At 41.7% G+C, this 27,954-nt stretch overlaps 1 protein-coding gene across 1 annotated transcript in view; it reads right to left on the reverse strand.

Moving 5' to 3' along the window:
* The window catches only part of LOC126258655 (cleft lip and palate transmembrane protein 1-like protein), a 163,513-nt gene that overhangs the window by 92,046 nt on the left and 43,513 nt on the right, over positions 1-27,954 (reverse strand). The gene's annotated exons all lie outside the window — the stretch shown is intronic.

Genomic DNA, 27,954 nt, shown 5'->3' on the forward strand with positions numbered 1-27,954 from the left:
ACGAATCCCACAGATAGAATGAATTTTCTTTTTTCTTCCTTGACATAAACACCACTGTATTGCATACCTATTTTCTCTGAGCTGGGATACCATAGCACAGAATAACTGCCCTTGTGTAGCAGAAACTATCATCACCATCCTGCCTTGGAGACATGGCATTCATCCAGGCCAGTATACATGTGCAAACAATAACAACTTCCAAACTGTTTAAATTTCTAAACTAAGTAGCTAACATTTATCTTCACTGTGGTGATGACCATTTGTTGGCTAAGTAGATTTCAGGTAACACATCACTTTACCAAAAGTGATATATTACACTACATATCCCTGGCCTTTTATGATTATGTCATCACAACTATATTACATAAATAAATAATATTTGTAGTTCTGAAAACCTTATAACATTAAAATAGTGACATTCATCTCTTTTATTTTATCGACTCTAAGCTTCTTGAACTGGAAGCTATTTACGCATAGCATCTGTATGGAACACCAAATTAATATACGTAAACTTTAAAAGCCTTTAAGCATGTTGTTGTTGTTGTTGTTGTTGTTGTGGTGGTGGTGGTGGTGGTGGTGGTGGTGGTGGTTAGTGTTTAACGTCCCGTCGACAACGAGGTCATTAGAGACGGAGCGCAAGCTCGGGTTAGGGAAGGGTTGGGAATCGGCCGTGCCCTTTCAAAGGAACCATTCCGGCATTTGCCTGAAACGATTTAGGGAAATCACAGAAAACCTAAATCAGGATGGCTGGAGACGGGATTGAACCGTCTGTTGTTGTTGTCATCTTCAGTCCATAGACTGGTTTGATGCAGCTCTCCGTGCTACTCTATCCTGTGTAAGCTTCTTCATCTCCCAGTACCTACTGCAACCTACATCCTTCTGAATCTGCTTAGTGTATTCATCTCTTGGTCTCCCTCTACGATTTTTACCCTCCACGCTGCCCTCCAATACTAAATTGGTGATCCCTTGATGTCTCAGAATATGTCCTACCAACCGATCCCTTCTTCTAGTCAAGTTGTGCCACAAATTTCTCTTCTCCCCAATTCTATTCAATACCTCCTCATTAGTTATGTGACCTACACATCTAATCTTCAGCATCCTTCTGTAGCACCACATTTCAAAAGCTTCTATTCTCTTTTTGTCTCAAATATTTATTGTCCACATTTCACTTCCATACATGGCTACACTCCATACAAATACCTTCAGAAAAAACTTCCTAACACCTAAATCTATACTCGATGTTAACAAATTTCTCTTCTTCAGAAATGCCTTCCTTGCAATTGCCAGTCTACATTTTATATCCTCTCTACTTCGACCATCATCAGTTATTTTGCTCCCCAAATAACAAAACTCCTTTACTACTTTAAGTGTCTCATTTCCTAATCTAATACTCTCAGCTTCACCCGATTTAATTCGACTACATTCCATTACTCTCGTTTTGCTTTTGTTGATGTTCGTCTTATATCCTCCTTTCAAGACACTGTCCATTCCGCTCAGCTGCTCTTCCAGGTCTTTTGGTGTCTCTGACAGAATTACAATGTCATCGGCGAACCTCAAAATTTATATTTCTTCTCCCTGGATTTTAATACCTACTCCGAATTTTTCTTTTGTTTCCTTTACTGCTTGCTCAATATACAGATTGAATAACATCGGGGATAGGCTACAACACTGTCTCACCCCCTTCCCAACCACTGCTTCCCTTTCATGCCCCTCGACTCTTATAACTGCCATCTGGTTTCTGTACAAATTGTAAATAGCTTTTCGCTCCCTGTATTTTACCCCTGCCACTTTCAAAATTTGAAAGAGAGTATTTCAGTCAACATTGTCAAAAGCTTTCTCTAAGTCTCCAAATGCTAGAAACGTGGGTTTGCCTTTCCTTAATCTATTTTCTAAGATAAGTCGTAGGGTCAATATTGCCTCATGTGTTTCAACACTTCTACAGAATCCAAACTGATCTTCCCCAAGGTCGTCTTCTACCAGTTTTTCCATTTGTCTGTAACAAATTCGTGTTAGTATTTTTCAGCCATGGCTTATTAAACTGATAGTTCGGTAATTTTCACATCTGTCATTCCCTGCTTTCTTTGGGATTTGAATAATTATATTCTTCTTGAAGTCTGAGGGTATTTCGTCTGTCTCATACACCTTGCTCACCAGATAGTAGAGTTTTGTCAGGGCTGGCTCTCCAATGGCTATCAATAGTTCTAATGGAATGTTTTCTACTCCCGGGGCCTTGTTTCGACTTAGGTCTTTCAGTGCTCTGTCAAACTCTTCAAGCAGTATCATATCTCCCATTTCATCTTCATCCTCTTCCATTTCCATAATATTGTCCTCAGGTACATTGCCTTTGTATGGACCCTCTATATACTCCTTCCACCTTTCTGCTTTCCCTTCTTTGCTTAGAACTGGGTTTCCATCAGAGGTCTTGATATTCATGCAAGAGGTTTTCTTTTCTCCAAAGGTCTCTTTAATTTTTTTGTAGGCAGTATCTATCTTACCCCCTAGTGATATACGCCTCTACATCTTTACATTTGTCATCTAGCCATCAGTATTTAGCCATTTTGCACTTCCTGTCGATCTCATTTTAGAGACTTTTGTATTCCTTTTTGCCTGCTTCATTTACTGCATTTTTGTATATTCTTCTTTCATCAATTAAATGCGCTATCTCTTCTGTTACCCAAGGATTTCTATTAGCCCTCGTCTTTTTACCTACTTGATCCTCTGCTGCCTTCACTATTTCATCCCTCAAAGCTACCCATTCTTCTTCTACCGTATTTCTTTCCCCCATTCTTGTCAATTGTTCCCTAATACTCTCCCTGAAACTATCTACCACCTCTGGTTCTGTCAGTTTATCCAGGTCCATCTCCTTAAATTCCCACCTTTTTGCAGTTTCTTTAATTTTAGTCTACAGTTCATATCCAACAGATTGTGGTCAGAGTCCACATCTGCCCCTGGAAATGTCTTACAATTTAAAACCTGGTTCCTAAATCTCTGTCTTACCATTATATAATCCATCTGACACCCGTCAGTATCTCCAAGCTTCTTCCATGTATACAACCTTCTTTTATGATTCTTGAACCAAGTGTTAGCTATGATTAAGTTATGCTCTGTGCAAAATTCTACCAGGGGGCTTCCTCTTTCATTCCTTACTCCCATTCCATAATCACCTACTAAGTTTCCTTCTCTTCCTTTTCCTACTATCGAATTCCAGTCACCCGTGACTATTAAATTTTCGTCTCCCTTCACTATCTCAGTAATTTCTTTTACCTCATCATACATTTCATCAATCTCTTCGTCATCTGCAGAGCTAGTCGGCATATAAACTTGTACTACTGTGGTAAGTGTGGACTTCTTACCTATCGTGGCCACAATAACGCATTCACCATGCTGTTTGTAGTAGCTTACTCGCATTCCTATTTTTTTTATTCATTATTAAACCTACTCCTGCATTACCCCTATTTGATTTTGTATTTATAATCCTGTATTCACCTGACCAGAAGTCTTGTTGCTCCTGCCACTGAACTTCACTAATTCCCACTATATCTAACTTTAACCTATCCATTTCCCTTTTTAAATTTTCTAACCTACCTGCACGATTAAGGGATCTGACATTCCATGCTCCAACCCGTGGAACACCAGTTTTCTTTCTTCCGGTGGTGGTGGTGGTGGTGGTGGTGGTGGTGGTGGTGGTTAGTGTTTAACGTTCCGTCGACAATGAGGTCATTAGAGGCGGAGCGCAAGCTTGGGTTAGGGAAGGATTGGGAAGGAAATCGGCCGTGCCCTTTCAAAGGAACCATCCCGGCATTTGCCTGAAACGATTTAGGGAAATCACGGAAAACCTAAATCAGGATGGCCGGAGACGGGATTGAACCGTCGTCCTCCCGAATGCGAGTCCAGTGTGCTAACCACTGCGCCACCTCGCTCGGTCTTCTTTCTCCTGATAACTATGATAACTATGTCCTCCTGAGTAGTACCCGCCCGGAGATCTGAATGGGGGACTATTTTACCTCCAGAATATTTTATCCAAGAGGACGCCATCATCATTTAACCATACAGTAAAGCTGCATGCCCTCAGGAATAATTACGGCTGTAGTTTCCCCTTGCTTTCAGCCATTCACAGTACCAGCACAGCGAGGCCATTTTGGTTAGTGTTACAAGGCCAGATCAGTCAATCATCCAGACTGTTGCCCCTGCAACTACTGAAAAGGCTGCTGCCCCTCTTCAGGAACCATACATTTGTATGGGCTCTCAACAGATACCCCTCCGTTGTGGTTGCACCTACAGTACGGCTATCTGTATCGTTGAGGCACGCAAGCCTCCCCACCAACAGCAAGGTCCATAGGGGGGGGGGGGGGGGCTTTTAAGCATAACATAGCCGTAATGTGATTAAACAAAACCTACGTATACCTTGTCTCAATTTATTTGTACAATTTGACTACCAAAAATAAGAGGGCTGGTAAACGAGTTGCACCTCCAATTCTTCCTCCAATTCATTTAACGTCCTATAGACATCAAGACTGTTAGAGATGGAGCACAAGCTCAGATTGTTGCAAGGATAGGGAAGGAAATCAGCCGTGTCCTTCTAAATGAACCATCCAGGCATTTGCCAGGAGCAATTTAGGGAGATCATGGGAAACCTAAATCAGAATGGTGGATGCACATTTGAACCTTTGCCCTGCTGTATGAGAGTCCCGTGTGCTAAGCACTGCACCATCTCACTTGGTGAAACTAATGGGATAGAACTGTCAGCATAAAGGGTGTTCAGAAATTTCTGTTAAAAAATTCTAGGAATTTTAGACAGGACTGAGTACATAATATTTTGAACAGCAACCTGTGTCTGGAAACATACCATTTCCATTGTATGATGGTTTCAGTTCAGACGTGTAATGCATCCACATCTGCTGAGGGAAATAAAAAAGTCTCAGAGTTGCTTGTCCTGGATTGCAATAAGACAGACAGGATGATGTGTACTATGTCAGATGGTCACCTAATGTCACTCAACGTTTGTCTTGCTGTGAGACAGAGGAAGAGCTGCTGACATGAGTTTTGGCCACTGGACTAGAAATTGAAGAGACACCAGATGGGATGGAGAGAGTGTACTGGAACATGCTACGTAGGTACAATATCTGTAACAATGTTGGTAATCATCAGAACAAGCCACAGTTTTAATACATTGGTACTGTTCTGTATGTAGAGTATATTGGGTTCTTTTTTTTTTAAATACAGGTTCTGTCAAAAGCATAAAAAATCATCATATGAGGACGACACCCCTTAAACACAAAATAGGCCCTGTCTACATTTGTCATATAGGCACAACCTTATATGCTAGCACTGGCCTCACTAGACAAAAACTAAAATGTATCACTGCCACAGAGTCTGATAATGGAGTGGAATGACTTTTGCAACATCATTTTGATCCTGCAGTCACTATGAATCAATACACAAAGGAAGTAAAGACATTAGCTGCCACTGGGCATTGATTTATATCAACGGAACAAGTTTAAAATTTGTGCTGGACTGGGATTCGAACCTGAGTCTCCTGCTTACTAGGTGGATGGGCTTACCACCAAATTTTCAACTTGCCTCACTGATATAAATCGATGCCCACTGGCAGCTAATGTCCCTAATTACTTTGTGTCCTGATTTATAGTGGCTTCAGGGTCAAAATAGTGTGTGCTCTTTTGAACATACTCGAAAGAACATACACCACATATATAATCACAGTAATGATGAGCAATGATCCCTTTAGTGCAGATGCACACCAAGCTCAAATTCTTATGGGAATCAACAAGACGCAACAAGTAATTAGGCTAATGAGCAGCACACTACATGAGTAGCGAGTGGTATAAGTCGAGACTTTGGGTCTGATGGGAGGCGTGCTGGGGTAGTCCATGCATTTGTGGTGACCACTGTGTGTGGATTGCCTAGTGGTCACTGTTTCTACCTAGTAAGAAGGAGACTGGGTTTGAATCCCAGTCTGGCACAAATTATCAATTTGCCCTATTGATATAAATCAATACCCACTGGTAGCTAATGACGTTAGTTTGTTTGTGTCTTGATACATAGTTTCACCTATATTTGCTGTCACAACCACAGAAATAAAACAAGTTTAATTACTTATATTGCTCAGCACAGATTAATTTTGTTGATTTTATGAAAACTATTATTTTCATTCAAATTGGGCAAAGTACTTTCTTGCATCTGGTGCTAGGTACACTGCAATTGTCCCTGGTGTGTGCTATGAAGAAGCACTGTAGTGCACATTGTTACAAGTGTGTCTGAGGACTGTGGTATCATCTGTATACAGTTTCTATGCAGGCTGCCAAGGTGGCCCTTATATCTAATGTCATTAATGGCCTTCTTGGCATGAAATAGTTGGTCTGGAGCCATTTCATCGAGCCTCAAATACCAGGAACTGACAATGAACTTAAAATCGCTTCTTCTTCTTCTTCGCAAGACGCATTAACTTTTCCTTATGCTCACTTTCATTGACCTACAATAAAGATTATTAGTAAGTAGAATGACACTGGATTGAATGCCTAGATAACTTAACCTCTCTTTATGTTAAAGTTGCCTGGTACACCACTAGCATGGAAAGAAACTGCAAAGGGATTTGAGCTACAATGGCAATTTACACATGGTCTCAGCACTGTAGATGGGAAACATGTAGTCATCATGAAACAGCCTCTCTCTGGATGTCTGTATTACAACTATAAACAGTTTTTCAATACAGTTATGCTGGGAGTAGTAAATGTCAACTATGAGTTCTTAATGGTGGATGTCTGAATGGGTGGTCAGACCCAAAGTCTCAACTTATACCACTCACTACTCATGTAGTGTGCTGCTCATTAGCCTCATTACTCACTGCATCTTGTCAATTCCCGTAAGAATTTGAGCTTGTATCAGATGGTGGTAGTCTTTACCATCACAAGTTTGAAGAATTTCTTAGATCCAACAACCTGAACATCCCACCAGAAGAAGTCCTACCAAACATTAACATTTCTGGTCTGTTTGTATGTGCTGATGCTGATCCATTTACAATGACAGAAAATTTGTTGAAACCATACAATCAGACATAACTGATTAAAGAGCAAAGAGTTTTCAACTGCTATCTCAATTGTACATGCAGGATTCTGGAAGACACTCACAGAATTTTAAATTCCAAATCTGATATACTTCAATTGCCTATTGCTCTAAGTCCTGAGAATGCAAGAGTAATAGAACTGGTGTGTTGTTATGAGCACAATTACTTAAGGAGTAAGAAATAAGTATCTTACAGTGAAAATGAGGGGAACTGTAGGATGCCAGGCTCTTCAAGAGGGAGACAGGTGACTTAGTTCATCTGCAAGTTACAAGCTCAATAAATCCATCTGAAAGTAACAAAATAATCAGAGATACTTTCTGTAATTACTTTCATAACAAGAATAAAGTATCTTGGCAGGATATAATTTGTTAATTTTGTTTTAGTGAATGAATTATAACCTGAAAAACTGATGTACGTTCCACATGAATATAATAAATTCATTGAGAAGATACTTATGGATCTGAGTGAATCTTCCAGCTCTTCCACTGTTTCCATAGTGCTCACAAAGTTCACCAAAACGGGAAACAGAAGAAGAAGAAGAAGAAGAAGAATAAGAAGAAGAAGAGCTCATCTGGTCAGAATACTGGCAGGTAGGTTCCAACACTTCCTTGGAGCCTGCACCACTTTTTCTGGATTCTCTCAATCTTTTAACCTCCTTTCTAAAGTTTGTTCTCATGGAATTTTTTTTGCTTTGTTTTGTTTTTTAAGATCCTCCTCCACTGCTTGGGAGTAGTGTAGTAATGACTCATAGGAATAATTTCTTACTATCATATTTTTATATTGCTTTGCCTTCATATATATCACAATGTGGGCAATAAACAATACACCTTGACAGATTCCAGAAAAAAATACTCTCTTTCCTTATTTAACAATCATTTTCAATGCATGCACCACAAATAATAACTACAACATAAACAAAGAGTGAACATAAATATGAGATGAACTGTACAAAGCAAGAGACTGCCAAGGATATTGTCAATACTGTCCACAGAAGGCACAATATTTTCAGGCAACGCAACATATTTCCAAAGTTTTTGATGTTCTCAATAGTACTGCAAAACCTCCCAATCTTATCCTTAGATAGTGTTGCGTCCCAAACATGGATTTTTCCTGGGATTGGGCGATGCGGTTCGTAACAAGCTTAGCTGGATGGCTGTAAAGAGAGGGAGACTTTGACCTGGCTAAGATGTTACTGTCGCTGATGTGAAAGGTAAAAGGCTGGGAGGTAACTGAAGTAACTGTCCAAAAATGTTTAACAATCTGAGATTTATTTATACATAAAACAAGTAAATTCTAACTGCTATGGCTGATGTGCTACCACTAAGCAGCCAAGTCTGATACAGAGACAGCGACTAACGAACAACATTCCTTCTGTTCTAACAATTGGTGACCTACACGACTAAACTCTGAGTCCCACGGCTATTGCCTACATGTCTATCAGCTCCTGTTGCTAACTCTGCAATGAACTCTGACTAGATCCACCTGCTGCCTGCCTGCAGCTCCTGCCTACTACTGCTTCCGTCCTCTCCCATGATGATGAATAATATGCAAGCAAGAATTAATTAAGAACACACAAAGTAGACAAAAGAAGCATAATATGAACACCACAACACCAAATTTTGAAGTAGGTGATATAGTGTTGGCAAAAGTTTACCATCCTAATGCAAATACAAGAAAAGACGAGTAAATTCTGTCATAAATACAACAGTCCTTATGAAATAGCTGGGGTACCACATCCAAAGGTTGTGTTCTTTGTAGATCCATCAAATGACAAAGACCATGGGTTATATAATGTGGGTTTGATTAAAGTATTTACTACGTAACAGGGAATTCACATTCTTAGTGAATTTTGTAGAGTGACACCCACAAGGACTCGAACTGATCATTACATACCTTAACTGCTTAATTTTCTGTACAACAATCCTCCCCTTCTACTATCTTATCTATTTTAAATTCAACTTTGTTCTACCATAAATTAATTCTGTAATAGGCCAACAAAGTGTAATCAGATTTAACCCGCAGTGAGATTGCTTTTCACTCACAGCTACTGCAAGCAACAATAATTCATTTATATGGTTTACAGTATGCTGCTCATGCTAAATGGCTCATAAATTTATCACCTTATGAGACTGTTTGCTCATGTAGTATTATAAACAGGGTGGTCCATTGACAGTGACCGGGCCAAATATCTCATGAAATAAGCATCAGACAAAAAAACTACAAAGAACAAAACTTGTCTAGCTTGAAGGGGGAAGCCAGATGGCGCTACGGTTGGCTCACTAGATAGCGCTGCCATAGTTCAAACGGATATCAACTGCATTTTTTAAATAGGAACCCCCCATTTTTTATTACATATTCGTGTAGTACGTAAAGAAATATGAATGTTTTAGTTGGACCACTTTTTTTGCTTTGTGATAGATGGCACTGTAATAGTCACAAACGTGTAAGTACATGGTATCATGTAACATTCCGCCAGTGCGGATGGTATTTGCTTCGTGATACATTACCCCTGTTACAATGGACCGTTTACCAATTGCGGAAAAGGTTGATATCGTGTTGATGTAAGACTATTGTGTTCAAAATGCCCAACAGGCGTGTGCTATGTATGCTGCTCGGTATCCTGGACGACATCATCCAAGTGTCCGGACCGTTCGCCGAAAAGTTACATTATTCAAGGAAACAGGAAGTGTTCAGCCACATGTGAAACGGCAACCACGACCTGCAACAAATGATGATGCCCAAGTAGGTGTTTTAGCTGCTGTCACAGCTAATCTGCACATCAGTAGCAGACAAATTGTGTGAGAATCGGGAATCTCAAAAACGTCGGTGTTGAGAATGTTACATCAACATCGATTGCACCCGCACCATATTTCTATGCAGCAGGAATTGCATGGTGACGACTTTGAACATCGTGTACAGTTCTGCCACTGGGCACAAGAGAAATTACGGGACAATGACAGATTTTTTGCACGCATTCTATTTAGCGACAAAGCGTCATTCACCAACAGCGGTAACAGAAACCGGCATAATATGCACTATTGGGCAACAGAAAATCCACGATGGCTGCGACAAGTGGAACATGAGAGACCTTGACAGGTTAATGTATGGTGCGGCATTATGGTACGAAGGATAATTGGCCCCATTTTATCAATGGCAATCTAAATGGTGCAATGTATGCTGATTTCCTATGTAATGTTCTACCGATGTTACTACAAGATGTTTCACTGCATGACAGAATGGCAATGTACAGAATGGCAATGTGCGTGCGGTTGAAGCAGTATTGAATAGCATATGTCATGACAGGTGGATTGGTCGTCAAAGCACATTCACAGGATCTGATGACCCCGGATTTCTTTCTGTGGGGGAAGTTGAAGGATATTTGCTATTGTGATCCACCGACAACGCCTGACAACATGCGTCAGCACATTGTCAATGCATGTGCGAACATTACGGAAGAAACTCCTCGCTGTTGAGAGGAATCTCATTACACGTATTGCCAAATGCATTGAGGTTGACGGACTTCATTTTGAGCATTTATTGCACTACTGTGGTATTTACAGGTAAACACACTGTAACAGCATGCATTCTCAGAGATGATAAGTTCACAAAGGTACAAGTATCACAATGGAACAAACAAAATAAAATGTTCAAACGTACCTGCGTTCTGTACTTTAATTTAAAAAACCTACCTGTTACCAACTGTTCATCTAAAATTGTGAGCCATATGTTTGTGACTATTACGCGCCATGTATCACAAAGCAAAAACCTTGGTCCAACTAAAACATTCATATTTCTTTACGTACTACACGAATATGTAATAAAAAATGGGGGTTCCTATTTTAAAAAATGCAGTTGATATCCATTTGATCTATGGCAGTGCCATCTAGCGGGCCAACCACAGCGCCATCTGGTTTTCCCCTTCAAGCTAGACAAGTTTCGTTCTATGTAGTTTTTTTGTTTGACGCATATTTCGTGAGATATTTGGCCCGGTCACGATCAATGGACCACCCTGTATATTTGACACACACGAGATTATTCATTTTACTGTAGATGTGATGGAATTAGGTACATAAACTGTGATGAAGTCATCTGATATTCTCACAGGAGATTAGTTACATGTTTGTTATCGGTGATAAGAATGTCCTCTTATGATACATTTAACTTGGGTTCTGCTTTTGCTGAGAATACATCACACATATTCTTTCGGAGACAATGTCATCTTGCATGAAATACATCAGATTAATAAGAATCAGTCTAGTTCATTTGTACGAGGGCTGGAACTTAGATAGTGGCAACTATTTATTCACAACCAATACAATAGAGTTACATGTTGGCTTCTGTTACTGTCCTTCAAAATAGTCACCAGCATTGTGTAGAACCGATTGCCAGCAATGTGGAATGCGTAGTATACCATTAGCAGAGCCTGTTCTGTTGATGGTGCAAACAGAGCAGTCTACTGCCTGTCAAATTGCTGAAACAGTTCTGAAGCGAATGCCACAAACTGGTTCCTTCATCTTTGGAATCTAATCAAAGTCACAAGGACTTACGTCTGGGGAGTATGGTGGATGGTACAGTACTTCCCAGTCCCATCGACTGAACAGAGCAGCCACAGCTTGTGCTGTATGCGCCCGCACATTGTCATGCAAAATGATGGGTGGGTTGCGCAGAAAGTGTCACTGTTTCTTTCACAAAGCTGGTCGCAGATGACACTCCAAAAATGAACAGTAATACTGAGCATTGATGGTGTGCCGTGTTGGAACATAATGCGTTAGGATAACATTATCACAGTCATAAACGAGAATCGCCATAACTTTCACCATACTGGGGCTATGACGCACTTTCAACTTTCGCAGCGACCCATAATGACGCCATTCGTTGGATTGGTGTTTCAGTTTTGGCTCATATGATGTGGCCCATGTCTCATCCAGTGGTACGATATGGCGTAAGAAAGCCTCTCATTTGTGCTCATAGTGCTCCAAGTACGCCTGAGAAGCGCTGTAACGCACCCATTTCCGCATTTCAAGTCATGCGGAACCCATTGTGATGCAATTTTTCGCATGCCCAGGCGTTCCTTCAGGATGCATAGCACAGTCGTGCGCTCTAATCCGGTTTTGTGGGCAAGCTCACAAATCGTATGGTGTCAATCACTGTCCACTAACGTGGCAACAGCATGAACTTTTTCTTCAGAGACGCTAGGACGACCTACCTGATGCATGTCTGCCACAGTTTGCTGACCTTCGTTGAAGGCTTTTACCCAACGTGCGACTGTTCTGTACAGCAATGCCGATTCCCCGCACGCCTCTTGAAGACCTTTATGACACTGTCGTGCTCTACAGCCTCTGGCACATTCAATCTTGATCCAACTCAGTTGTCCCTGTTCTGAGAACAGTGACACCGTTACGTTAGACCGTCCGCTCACAAGTGACTGTGTTCCCCTCGAATGTACGCACGCCAGTGACATGGGACGGGTAACTCCATTTGCTTGGAGGTAGGTCAACAACGTGTGCTATCAGCGACAATAGTAGATTCCATTGCATAGTATCTCCACAGCAGTGTTGCCACTATTTACGTTCCAACCTATGTATTTACTAAGACGCCATCAAGTGGTCATATATGCACTCGAAAGACAACTGAAATTAGTCAGCTGTTAAGTCAGAAGAATAATTATATAGCTTCATACAATTGCCATACAATCTGTACATGTTAGCAATGTCAGGTTGAGGAGAGGGAGATTATAAGGGGAAAAGTATGGAATTTAGATTATATCAACGAAAATATTGAATTTTTTTTAAATGTAATGTAACTGTATAGATAAAAAACTACTCACTAAACTGCGGCAGGAGAACACACACAAGAAAGGTATTATGTACGCAAGCTTTTGGAGCCAGTGGATATTTCTTCTAGAAGAACGGTACAAGGGGACGGAAGAAGGGTGAAGATAAACAACAGTTGAAGTTTTAGGAAAAGGGGAAGAGTTCGGAAAAGCCATCCAGAACCCCAGGTCAGGGGAGAGTTACTGGACAGTATGAGAAGGAAAGACTGACTGTTGGGGACTACACTGGATGATATCTGAAAACCTGAGAGATTAAAGGTGGAAGAAAGGGTAAAATGCAAGACAGAGATTACTGCTAAAACATTGTGCAAGAGTGAATAAGAGTGAAAACCTAAGTGCATTGTACTTTATAGAGGTGGGAGGGGACGGCGAAATAATGCTGAGCTGGTCTCAGCATTTCTTCACAGTAACTATTCCTCTCTTCATTCCATTTTAATTTTCTGCATCTCTGATTTCTGATCTTTCTATTTTTCACTGTCCCCTTCCCACCTCTATCACATACAATGCACTTAAGCTTTTTGCTCTTATTAACTCATGGACAATGTTTTAGCAGTAATTTCTGTCTTGCATATTACCCTTCATGGACAATGTTTTAGCAGTAATCTCTGTCTTGCATATTACCCTTCATGGACAATGTTTTAGCAGTTATCTCTGTCTTGCATATTACCCTATCTTCCACCTTTAAGCACTCAGGTTTTCAAATCTTGTCCAGTGCAGTTCCCAAACAATCAGTCTTTCCTTCTCATCTCGTCTGGTAAGTCTCCCGTGACCAGGGGTTCTGGGTGACTTCTCTGAACTCTACCCCTTTTCCTAAACCTCACCTGTCCTCTTCCTTCCCCTTCAACCCTTCTGCCAGGAGGAGGAGCCACTGGCTCCGAAAGCTTGCATGTGTAACACCTTTTTTGTGTGTTCTCCAGCTGGAACTTCGTGAGTAGATTTTTCATTTATCGAATTACATTGAATTAAGTTTATGGTTGATGACATGCCAACATCCAAATTAAAGCCAAAATTTACTGTGAATATCCATAATCACATAAGTTGGCATTGATTTGGATAACCTAATATAAGTTTGTAATAAGTATTTCAATGTCAATAAATACTAACAATGAGATACTGTTAAGTCAGATTGATGACATAAATGGAGTAGAGGAACAATTGGGAAACACAAAGAAAGAAAACTAGGCCTCACATATGGGTTCACAATAAGGTAGGAGTAAGCTCATATGAATATAAGCGGGTACAGAGAAGAGACACGTAAAGTTATGAGTAGGATGACGTACCTTCACATACGAGGTATGGAATGAATGGAATTTGTGTATCAAGGAAGGGGGACCTAATCCTGTGGCCAGGAAAAAGAAAAATATGTATATAGGGACACAATCACTGTGACAAATGTTGTACGAGATGTGAGATATCTTTCTGGAGAAAGGTGTGTTATATGAATATAGTTTCTATAGAGGAGAAAGAAAACTGGCATTCTACGGATCGGAGCGTGGAATGTCAGATCCCTTAATCGGGCAGGTAGGTTAGAAAATTTAAAAAGGGAAATGGATATGTTAAAGTTAGATATAGTGGGAATTAGTGAAGTTCGGTGGCAGGAGGAACAAGACTTTTGGTCAGGTGAATACAGGGTTATGAATTCAAAATCAAATAGGGGTAATGCAGGAGTAGGTTTAATAATGAATAAAAAAAATAGGAGTGCGGGTTAGCTACTACAAACAGCATAGTGAACGCATTATTGTGGCCAAGATAGACACAAAGCCCACGCCTACTACAGTAGTACAGGTTTATATGCCAACTAGCTCTGCAGATGATGAAGAAATAGATGAAATGTATGACGAGATAAAAGAAATTATTCAGGTAGTGAAGGGAGACGAAAATTTAATAGTCATGGGTGACTGGAATTCATCAGTAGGAAAAGGGAGAGAAGGAAACATAGTAGGTGAATATGGATTGGGGGGAAGAAATGAAAGAGGAAGCTGCCTTGTAGAATTTTGCACAGAGCATGACTTAATCATAGCTAACACTTGGTTCAAGAATCATAAAAGAAGGTTGTATACCTGGGAGAATCCTGGAGATACTAAAAGGTATCAGATAGATTATATAATGGTAAGACAGAGATTTAGGAACCAGGTTTTAAATTGTAAGACATTTCCAGGGGAAGATGTGGACTCTGACCACAATCTATTGGTTATGAACTGCAGATTGAAACTGAAGAAACTGCAAAAAGGTGGGAATTTAAGGAGATGGGACCTGGATAAACTGAAAGAACCAGCGGTTGTACAGAGTTTCAGGGAGAGCATAAGGGAACAATTGACAGGAATGGGGGAAAGAAATACAGTAGAAGAAGAATGGGTAGCTCTGAGGGATGAAGTAGTGAAGGCAGCAGACGATCAAGTAGGTAAAAAGACGAGGGCTAATAGAAATCCTTGGGTAACAGAACAAATATTGAATTTAATTGATGAAAGGAGAAAGTATAAAAATGCAGTAAATGAAGCAGGCAAAAAGGAATACAAACGTCTCAAAAATGAGATCGACAGGAAGTGCAAAATGGCTAAGCAGGGATGGCTAGAAGACAAATGTAAGGATGTAGAGGCTTGTCTCACTAGGGGTAAGATAGATACTGCCTGCAGGAAAATTAAAGAGACCTTTGGAGAGAAGAGAACCACTTGTATGAATATCAAGCGCTCAGATGGCAACCCAGTTCTAAGCAAAGAAGAGAAGGCAGAAAGGTGGAAGGAGTATATAGAGGGTTTATACAAGGGCGATGTACTTGAGGACAATATTATGGAAATGGAAGAGAATGTAGATGAAGACGAAATGGGAGATAAGATACTGCGTGAAGAGTTTGACAGAGCACTGAAAGACCTGAGTCGAAACAAGGCCCCAGGAGTAGACATCATTCCATTAGAACTACTGAGGGCCTTGGGAGAGCCAGTCATGACAAAACTCTACCATCTGGTGAGCAAGATGTATGAAACAGGCAAAATACCCTCAGACTTCAAGAAGAATATAATAATTCCAATCCCAAAGAAAGCAGGTGTTGACAGATGTGAAAATTACCGAACTATCAGTTTAATAAGTCATGGCTGCAAAATACTAATGCGAATTCTTTACAGACAAATGGAAAAACTGGTAGAAGCGGACCTCGGGGAAGATCAGTTCGGATTCCGTAGAAATGTTGGAACACGTGAGGCAATACTAACCTTACGACTTATCTTAGAAGAAAGATTAAGAAAAGGCAAACCTACATTTCTAGCATTTGTAGACTTAGAGAAAGCTTTTGACAATGTTAACTGGAATACTCTCTTTCAAATTCTGAAGGTGGTAGGGGTAAAATACAGGGAGGAAAAGGCTATTTACAATTTGTACAGAAACCAGATGGCAGTTATAAGAGTCGAGGGGCATGAAAGGGAAGCAGTGGTTGGGAAAGGAGTGAGACAGGGTTGTAGCCTCTCCCCGATGTTATTCAATCTGTATATTCAGCAAGCAGTAAAGGAAACAAAAGAAAAATTTGGAGTAGGTATTAAAATTCATGGAGAAGAAGTAAAAACTTTGAGGTTCGCCGATGACACTGTAATCATGTCAGAGACAGCAGAGGACTTGGAAGAGCAGTTGAACGGAATGGCGACTTGGCCAAGACTGTGCAGCTACTGAAACTTCCTGGCACACTATAAGTGTGTGCTGGAGCGAGACTCCAACTCAGTGTCTTGAAAGGAGGATATAAGATGAACATCAACAAAAGCAAAACGAGGATAATGGAATGTAGTCAAATTAAATCGGGTGATGCTGAGGGAATTAAATTAGGAAATGAGACACTTAAAGTAGTAAAGGAGTTTTGCTATTTAGGGAGTAAAATAACTGATGATGGTCGAAGTAGAGAGGATATAAAATGTAGACTGGCAATGGCAAGGAAATCGTTTCTGAAGAAGAGAAATTTGTTAACGTCGAGTATAGATTTAAGTGTCAGGAAGTCGTTTCTGAAAGTATTTGTATGGAGTGTAGCCATGTATGGAAGTTAAACATGGACGATAACTAGTTTGGACAAGAAGAGAATAGAAGCTTTCGAAATGTGGTGCTACAGAAGAATGCTGAAGATAAGGTGGGTAGATCACGTAACTAATGAGGAGGTATTGAATAGGATTGGGGAGAAGAGAAGTTTGTGGCACAACTTGGTAGGCCATGTTTTGAGGCATCAAGGGATCACAAATATAGCATTGGAGGGCAGCGTGGAGGGTAAAAATCGTAGAGGGAGACCAAGAGATGTATACACTAAGCAGATTCAGAAGGATGTAGGTTGCAGTAGGTACTGGGAGATGAAGAAGCTTGCACAGGATAGAGTAGCATGGAGAGCTGCATCAAACCAGTCTCAGGACTGAAGACCACAACAACAACAGAGGTAGAACCCTAAAGATTTTGGGGCTTAGTCCAAATTTATGTACTACAGGAATGTACCCGAGCTGCAGTGGTCTAATATTTATACTAAATTAAGAAATTATTAAGATGAGACAAATGTCAGAATTTTGCATGCTGGCTATAAACAAAGTTTACAAGAGGGAAGAATTGTACGTACAAAATTCAAAAGTTACTGGGAACTCAAATTAACTCCATATAGTGATCAAGTGAGATAAAATTATTATACTTTAATATGATGTTATCTGATACCCATGTGGGGACAACTATAGCTGTAGTTGGATATTTACTGTTATTTTTACAACGAGACACAATGAGTGTAATACATTTTTGTTTCAGTTTGGCATTCATTATGATTTATTTTTGCTTGGTCATCTTTGGTGGCACTAGTGTTCAGTGTGTGTGTTATCTTTCCTGCTTCAGTCCGAGAACCGAGGTTTTAAATTTGCATGTACGCTGCCTGCCAGTTGCAGTTTGCCTTGAAAATGGCGGGGTGTTCTCCCGCCGAAATATCGGCGGTCGCTGAAAGTGTTACTTGGCTGAATTTCCGGAAGTTATTTGAAAGTTTTATACGCCAGGAAAAACTCAGGTCTCACATTGCTGGAAACAGTATCTACCATAAAATATCTACGAGTACCTATTGAGACTGACCTTATGTGGAATGAGCACATAAAACAAATATTAGGAAAAGCAGATGCAGACAGATTCATAGGAAGAATCTTAAGGAAATGTCATTCATCCACAAAGGAAGTGGCTTATAACGCACTTGTTTGACTACTCTTGAATATATTCATGAATATGGGATCCTTACCAGGTAGGACTGATAGGGGGGAGGGGGGGGGGGGGGGGGAGAGAGAGAGAGAGAGAGAGAGAGAGAGAGAGAGAGAGAGAGAGAGAGAAACGAACTAAGAACGGCACCTTTCGTGACGGGTTAATTTAGTAGGCACCAGAGTGTTATACAGATGTTCAACAAACTCAAGTGGCAGATGTTACAAGAGAGGTGATGTGTATCATGGAGGTGTTTACTATGGAAATTTCGAGTGAGCACTTTCCAGGAAGAGTTGAGCAGCGTATTACCTCCTGCCAGATACAACTCATAAAATCACAAGAAAATTTGAGAAATTAAAGCTAATACAGAGGCTTACTAACAATCACTCTTCCCCTGTGGTATTCACAAGTGAAACAGGGAAAGAGGGATAAGTTATTGGTTCCAGAAGTACCTTCTGCTGCACACTGTTACGTGGCTTGCGGATTATGATGTAAATGTACATGTAGAGTACCAAACATTATGTACCAACAAAACAAAATAAAATACTGTTATAGGTAAATGATGAACTTGACTTACAGTGGAAACCTGTGGGATGCTTATGTAACACCATTATTGTTATAAACAATTAATAGCTTTGAAGATGATATTAAGATTCAGATCAAAACATATTCATACACCTTACAGAGTTAGGCAGACTTATGTACAATAGTAGAAACAATTACTAAACGATTCAGTTGAATGTAGTATTGAACATTTAACTACTTAAGTTTATGTAATTGTTGTGGCATAATTTGTCTGAGTGGGGCAACTGAAGTGCTACATAACATTCTTGTAGAGTGATGTGTAATCCTAGATGTGAGGTGTGTTAAAAAGATTCTGGAACTTTGTCCAAAAAATTTTTCCACACCTACCTTTTACTCACTGTGTATGGTCTCCTTTTAAAAACTCCCCTCTACAATAGATGCACCACTCCCAACACCGTTTCCACTTCCTGAAGCATTCTTGGTAAGCCTCTTGCTGGATTGCACAAAGTGCTGTCTGCGAATTTTCTTTTATCTCATCTATCATAGCAAATCTTTGCCCTTTCCATGGGCTTTCTCACTTTGGAAATAAATAAAAATTCGCAGGGGCCAGGTCTGTGGAGTACGGAGGATGAGACAGCACAATGATTTTGTTTTTTGTGCAATAGTCACGCACCAACAGGGTTGAATGTGCAGGTGGCGTTATTATGATGCAAGAGCCATAAATTGTCTCACCACATTTCAGGTCGTTTCCTTCTCACATTTTCTCGCAGGCATCACAACACGTCCTGACAGTACCCTCAATTAACAGTTTTTCCCTGTGGCAGAAATTCATGATGAACTAATCCTTCAAAGTCAAAGTAAACTATCAACATGGCTTTGACATTTGACCTGACCTGAGGATCTTCCTTTGGTCTTGGAGAACCTATACCAACCAACTGTGAAGACTGGACCTTGGTCTCAACATCACAACTGTAGACCCACATCTCATCACCAGTTATGATTCTCTTAAGAACATCTCATTCTCATTTGCACGACTGAAAGCTATTTACCGATTGAGAGGCGGTCTTTCTGGTCTTGACTCATGAGCCATGGGACAAACTTGGCGGCAACAAGATGCAATCCAAGATGCTGTATCAGGATAATTGGAATGTTACATTCTTCTGCAGTCTCTTGGCCAGTCAGCCTTCGATTGGCATGCACAATTTCATTAATGTTCCTGACATGGGCATCGTCAGTAGACTCGAAGGGCGTCCTGAATGAGGGTCTTCTTGAACTTCCGTCCGGTCATTTTTAAACTGGGTGAACCATTCGTAACATTAAGTACAGCTTAATCACTCATTACTGTGGGGTTTCTGCATTGTTGGGTGTCTCTCTGTAGAGGCTTCCTTGAGTTTCACACAAAATTTAAAGCAGACGCATTCCTCCTCTAAATCCGCTATCTCCAAATTCGCAAAGTGTGCAACACAACATTCTACTTAATGCAGCACTGAACAATAAATAACAGGCATTGAACAAGGAAACTTCCGGCACTACACATTAAACACAGGCATGTGTTCACTACACCACATCATTGGCGCAAAATTACAAATGTTCCGGAATTTTTTGAACAGACCTCATACCTAGCTGATAAATGATGGACATGAACTTTAAGCATCTTTTTTTAATGAAGAGTATGAAACTGTTGTAGGTTTTGTCATCTGTTTTGCATGCAACAAATGTGTAACAACTTCAAGGTGGCGGCAGCGATTGCAGTATCTCCACTGTATGAATTACTTGCATGCGCTTTTGTGTACATCCCATGCATTATCAATCCCTGGAGTAACATGACAAGGACAAATAAATGCACACAGTTTAACACAGTAATGCTGTGTGATGTCCATCTAGAAACAGAACAAGATACACAATTTCATTCATGTTATAACTTTCATGTCAGAGCTACAGAAGTCAATTATAGGGTGTTCTCCCTATGTTGTAAATCATTGAACAGAAGGATTTGTTGGATTTTGAGACAATACCTGAATACAGTAACAACAAAAAACTTCCTGCATTTATTAATGAAAATTCTACACATGTACAAGTATTTCACTTCCAGCATATTCAAGACTGCAGTATTGAAGAAGTCTTATCCAGTTGCATCAGTGCAGTCTTAATATAACTTATTTCAGGTGTAGAAAGTTAAAGACACAAAAAATTGAGAAAACTCAAATCTGGATATATCTATGCATAAGCATGGGCAAACACACAGATTACTGATGACCACCTACAAGGACTGGTTACAATGTTGAGCATTGGGCAATGTTCCCCACACCACTGGCATTTATGTAAAAAAACTGAAAAGGTGGAGGACATGCCCAGGTGTGGGGATCAAACATAAGTTAATCAAAATATGTAGTGTAATATAAATAAACAGAGTGGCAGAAGCCAGAATCGATGTCCTACGAGTGAGCATGGTTGTCGGCAGCTGTAGAGAATAAGTCAGAGAAAAGTTATAGTCAGAAAATGTAATTGCATCACAGCAAAAGGAAGAATTACTGCAATTGCTTGGATAAATATGGTGGTGGTGGTGGTGGTGGTGGTGGTGGTGGTGGTGGTGGTAGAGGGCGGTGGTGATTTGAGGTGAGGGGCACTCAATATCATAGTCATCAGTGTCCTGACGAAAAGTCAGCATGCCAATCTTGTGGTTGGGGACGAAGGCTGTCTTCACACGAGGAGCAGTTTAGACTGTATTAAAGTCTGCCTCCCTTCTCCACCAATTCAGGAATGAGGCCTGACAGTTCACAAAATTTCAGTATTCTTGTAACACTGGTATCAGTATCAGCGAGGATGGTGGGTAGATCTCCATTGAGACAAAGTGCTGCCCTAATATCAGTATATAGGACACACATTGCCAAAATATGCTGAACTGAAAGTGGCACACCACAAAATTCACAGAGTGGTGGATCCGCCTGTTGGTGGCGGAAGCCATGTGTTAAAAGGGCTATGTCCGATGCACACTCTGGTACACAGAACCTCTTTCCAGCAGTGAGGCTGACATGAAGTCCACCATGCTTGTATGGTCAATTTGAGAAACTGTAGTTTGTTTTCTCTCACCTGCAACCATTCAGTCTCCCACTGACACATGATGCATGTGTCAGAAAATAAGTTGATGGAGTGCAATGAGATGGGATGTTGATGGATATCACCACCCCAACATGCTTTCATAGCAGCTTTGTCGGTTACACCGTTTCCATGTATCATGTTGTGGGTAGGTACCCAGCAAAAGATCACCTCCTTGCCATGGTATCAGATCCACTGTAAGGAGTCAAGGACAAGCTGAATCAGCTGGTCTACTGTATATATGTCGTGAAGTGCTTGTAGTGCACTGAGTGAGTCAGAACAATCAAGAAATCCTCTCCAGTGCCATCAGTATGGCATATAATTCAGCATAATAATTTGTAAATTGTTCCTGAAGATGCTCTTTGAAAACCCACCAGGGAAAACAGTGGAACAATCTAAGACATTCTCTTGCTGGAATCCATCTGTATAAACAATCATAAAACTGTGGAATCTATTTAAAATGGAAGAAACGGTGTAAAAACATAATCTGGAGTACAAGTTTTCTTGTACTGTGTCAAGCTTAAAATCATTCTGGGCCTCTGAAAACACCAAGCTGGCAATGCATTACATCCCTGACTGTGTACTTGGAGGTCTGATAGATCCAGATCCTTTAGACAGTCTGTATCATGTATCCTACATGGCTTGGTTGCATGAGGCCGATTCTTGAACAGATGTTCAAAGATGGGTTGGACCACAGCACTAACTGCCAATGACCGATATCACACTGAGAGTTTCAGTGCCTCTTGAGCCAAAAGGATACGTCACTGAATCCAGAGTGGTGATTCACCAGCTTCTGTACACAGACTCTGAACTGGGCTGGTCTGATAGGCTCCAGTCGATATCTGAATGCCCTTATGGTGGACAGAATCTAACATATTGAGGTAGGAAGAATGGGCTGATCCATAGACCATGCTGCCATAACCTAAACATGATCAAACAAATGCCCTACAAAGCTGCAAGGGGTGGAACCTATCAGCTCCCCATGTTTTTCCACTACGGTATTTCAAGACATTCAATGAGTGGAACCTCTTTGTTCATAGGTCTTTCAGATGTGGGAGCCAAGTTAATTTAGAGTCAAATAATAAACCCAAAAAGTGCACAGATTCCTTAAAACATAAAATACTGTACCCCATTGTGAGAGCTGGTTGGTTAAAACTTTGACGAGCACGATTAAAACTGACACTTGTAGTCTTCTCTGGTGAGAACAAAAAACCAGTTGTTCTGACCCAGGATTCCAGCCTCCTAATGGTCAGCTGTAGCTACCTCATCATCCTCGTAAGATCAGAGGAAGAGTAGAAAATTGCAAAGTCATCCACAAACAAAGAGCATTTGACAGGGCTTCTAACTGCGGAGTAAATGCCATTGATAGTGATGGCAAACAATGTGACACTGAGAACACTGCCTCAGGGGACCACATTATCTTGAACATAACAGTCAGACAAGGCATTGCCAACAAGATATCAAAAATGCTGGTCCTCAAGAAATGATTGGACAAGAAGTGGCAGACATCCATATAGTCCCCATTCATGAAGTTAGCAAAGGATGTTGTACCTCTGAGTAGTGTCGCATGCTTTTTTTTAGGTCAAAAACACACAAACCAAATGGTTTTGGTGTTGGAAGGACTACTGTATCGCTGTCTCCAGTAAAATTAAATTGTTAAGGGTGGAACGATAGTGACTGAAACCACACTGGGACCTCTGGATTTGAGCAGCCAGACGAGGCAGAGGTTGAAATTGAGCATACATTCAAGAGTCTTCCCCATACAACAGATAAGGCCTACACTCCAGGAAATGTTTGGGGCTCTATGGTCCTTGCCTAGTTTCCTGAATGGAATTAATATTGCCTCCTTCCAAGTCGCATGGTACTGTCCATCAAACCAGATCTGACAAACAGGAGAGGATCTGCCCTATCACTCCAGGGCACAGATGACAAAGCAAGGCACAATGGATCTCAAACTCCTGGAGCAGTGTCTGTGGTGGCAGACAAAGCTGATTCCAGTTCCCACATGGAGAACAGAAGGTTCTAGACATCCTTATTATGTGAGAAGAAATTGAGCTTCCTCATCTCCGCAGTCCTATGGAACCCCTGAAAAGCAGGAGCTTATCTGGATGACTTAGTGACAGTAGAAAAGTATTCAGCTAAAACCTGAGCCATGTCTTCTGGCATATCCAACAAGGCCCCATTACTTGATAAGGTCCTAATGGGAAAGGGACTGCCCTTGCCTGAAATCCGCCTTATTGAGTCCCAAACTTGCGCAATGGAAGTGCACCGATTAATGGAAGTCGTGAATTCCTTTCAGGAAGCCCTCTTCCATTCTTTTATCACTCGCCTTACATGTGCTCTTGCAGATCTGACGGCATGAAGGTCTTCTGTAGTTGCACGGTGTTTGAAGTTCCACAGAGCTGTTCGTCTGGTCCTGATTGCCAATCGACAGTCGTCATTCCACCTACGTACAGGCTATCATTTCAGGTGGTTACTAAACTGTAGAAGCCCATTAGATCTCAAAAGTGATATTGGCCATGATCTCCTGTGCACAATCCTTTTGTTCAAAAATAGCCTGTCGACTGCACTTCACCCAATTTGCCCTTTGTATCAACAACCTTCGTGGTCTCCTGTCAACCACCATCCAAGTTAGAAGACGGATCCACACTGGGAAGTGGTCTCTAGAATGTAGCTCTGTAGCCACTTCCAAGTGAACATAGTCTGCAATAGCCAGGGAACAAAAACAAAGGTCAATGGCTGAAAAAGACCCTGTAGCTGTGGAAAAGTGTGTCACATGACCTGTGTTCAGAAGGCAAATATTCTCAGACTGGACAAGTCGCTCGATCATCCAACCCCTATAACAAGTGGTAGCCAAGCCCCACAGCACACTGTGTGAACTGAAGTCCCCCACAAGGAGGAATGGGCATCGGAGTGCCCCGAAGTATTCTGTACCCACAAGAATACTTCTGCTGCATCATTAGGTGGAAGATACAAAGAAAACACAGTAATGGTAAAGAGTGCTAGAACTTTCACAGCAATTGCTTGTAAGGTCGTGGTAAGAGGGACAGGAGACGAGTGGCCTCTGTCATCAATGGAAACAGGCACTCCACCTTTAGCCCTGTCTCCAGTAATATCGTCCTTCCTGTAGGTGTGGTAACCCTATAATGCAGGTGTGTTGGTGACTTTAAAATGTGTTTCTTGTAAGCAGATGTTATTTAATTTCCCTACCCACCAGTTACCCACTATGTACCCTAATCCTATACCACATTATTTACATTCATTCCGGAAACATGCATTCACCGTAGCCAAACTGCAATCCCACATACTTTTCCTCCGGTCCTGCTTAACCTTTGGAATTACCCCTAAAGGACTTACCTTAAAAGTTCCCATCTCTGGGTGCAATTCCTCCTTCCACCAGTCTCTCCTGGACTTCCAGAACCTTCAATCCTTAGCCCTTACCCAACTTGTCCTGAATCTCTACACTACTTCATGTAACCACCACTCCCAACAGCTCCTATCTCTCTTCAAAGTCCTCCACCTCTCAAACCCTTGCTTGGAGAACACACTCAGGAACATCATCCTAGAAGCCAGCTGCAAACTTGAGTTCCATGCCACACACCACCTGAAAAAACTATCCACAGTGCTAGTGCAACACCTAAGAAGTGGGGTCCCTCTCCCTATCCCTCACAAACACCAACCACAACAGAACCTTCAACAAACCCCCCTCATAGCCAACAAACCTAGCCTAGCCACCCTACTCAATCTCCCCATCCCAGCACATACCCCACACAGACCAAATCTCAACTATAACCACAGTCAAATGCCACATATCACCAGTCCCAGTTCAGTTCTAAACCTCTCATCCAGATCCCTCTCTCCTCCAGAGACATCTGTTCTATCAAAAGGCATAACCTTTAGCCCCACGCCTAAATTCAACCACACTGCCCTGGTTTTAAAGATCTCCTCTCATTCACCCGGAACCTCAACTGGAAATATCACTTCACTACCCTAACACAGCCCCCAAATACTAGACCCAGTGTTGAACCCTGTCTAGAATAGTTCCGACTGCCTTCTCAAAGGGATCCTCCTCCCTCCCCCAAAACCATCCCTTGCAGACATTTCAGGAATTCCTCACATCCAGTGTTGCCTCCCAGTCCTTCTTGAAGAACATCCCGACAACCCCCAACATCACCCCAGCTGAATCCTGTGCCATTAAGGAGCCGAAAACATACCGCTCTATTGTCATCCTCCCGGCGGATAAAGGCTCCACAACTGTGGTACTTGACCGTGTGGAGTATGTGGCAGAAGGACTGCGTCAACTCTCCAACACCTCAACCTACAAATCTGTTACCCAGGATCCCATTCCCTCCATCCAGACTGAGCTGCAGAAAATCCTAAAAATCCAAGGTCCCTCACAAGGCCTCACAATGGCTTCCATAGACTTACTCACTCCACCTGAGCCCCGTACTACTGCCTTCTACCTATTACCCAAAATCCACAAAGAGAACCATCCTGGCCATCCCATTGTAGCAGGCTTCAAAGCCCCAACAGAACGTATCTCAGCTCTGGTAGACCAACACCTCCAACCTATCACCCGCACACTCCCATCCTACATCAAAGACACAAACCACTTCCTAGAACGCCTCAAATCCATGCCCACTCCTCTCCCACCTGAAACCTTTCTTGTCACCATAGATGCTACATCCCTTTACACAAACATCCCACATACCCATGGTCTCTCTGCCCTTGAGCACTACCTCTCCCAACGCCCACCCGAAGATCTTCCAAAAACCTCGTTCCTTATCACACTTACCAACTTCATCCTAACCCATAATTACTTCACTTTTGAAGGCCAGACCTACAAACAAATCAGGGGAACGGCCATGGGAACCAGGATGGCTCCGTCCTATGCTAACCTCTTCATGGGCCGCATGGAGGAGGCTTTCCTGAAGACCCAACAGCTGCTTCCCCTGGCCTGGTATAGGTTTATAGATGACATCTTTGTGGTCTGGACTCATGGTGAAGAAACACTCCTTAATTTCCTCCATAACCTCAACTCCTTTTCGAATCTGAATTTCACGTGGTCCTTCTCCAAAACCCAAGCCACCTTCCTGGATGTTGACCTTCATCTTGTTGAAGCTCACATCCACACCTCTGTCCATATCAAACCCACAAACAAACAACAGTACCTTCACTTTGATAGCTGCCATCCATTCCACATCAAACGTTCCCTTCCCTACAGCCTAGGTATTCGTGGCAAACGTATCTGCTCCAGTGATGAATCCCTCAACAATTACACCAATAACCTGACCAGTGCTTTCCTCTCCCGCAACTATCCTGCAGACCTTGTCCACAAACAGATCTCCCGAGCAATACATTCCTCCCCGTCCAACAACAATGTTCCTACCCCCAGACCACACAGAAGCATCCCCCTTGTCACCCAATATTATCCTGGCCTCGAATACATCAACAAATTACTCTGCCAGGGATATGACTTTCTCAAGTCAACCCCTGAAATGAGATCATCCCTTGACAAAATTCTCCCCACACCACCCAGAGTTTCCTTTTGTCGCCCCCTAACCTCCGTAACATCCTTGTTAAACCCTACAATATTCCCAGACTACCTCCTCTACCCAGCGGTTCCTACCCCTGTAACCGACCCCGCTGCAAAACCTGCCCCATGCATCCCCCCACAACCACCTACTCCAGCCCCGCTACTGGTAAAACATACACAATTCAAGGCAGGGCCACGTGTGAAACTACACATGTCATTTATCAGCTGACATGCCTGCACTGCACAGCCTGTTACATCGGTATGACAACAACTAAACTGGCTGAGCGCATGAACGGACACAGACGAACTGTCCGCCTAGGAGATGTCCAATACCCAGTAGCGGAGCATGCCCTCCAGCATAATTCTAGGGACCTAGGAACCTGCTACACTGTATGTGCCATTTGGCTTCTCCCACCCAACACCAGTCCCTCTGAACTGCGGAGATGGGAACTTGCACTCCAACACATCCTTTCATCCCGCCATCCCCCTGGACTGAACCTACGTTAAACAACCTCACTCCCATTTACTCTTCAGTCTTCTCCTCTTTCCCTTTCCTCTTTAGCCATTCACGCATCTTTTCATCCTACATAGTTGTGTTTATCTTTATACTGTATACCTCTTTACTTCTGTATGCATCCTCTTTGGTTTGAAGCTGGCACAGTACTTACAGTAGAATATCTTTGGCTTCCCTCTGACAACCAT

Source organism: Schistocerca nitens, chromosome 1 (genome assembly GCF_023898315.1).
Source record: "Schistocerca nitens isolate TAMUIC-IGC-003100 chromosome 1, iqSchNite1.1, whole genome shotgun sequence".
Classification (NCBI taxonomy): Eukaryota; Metazoa; Arthropoda; class Insecta; order Orthoptera; family Acrididae; genus Schistocerca; species Schistocerca nitens.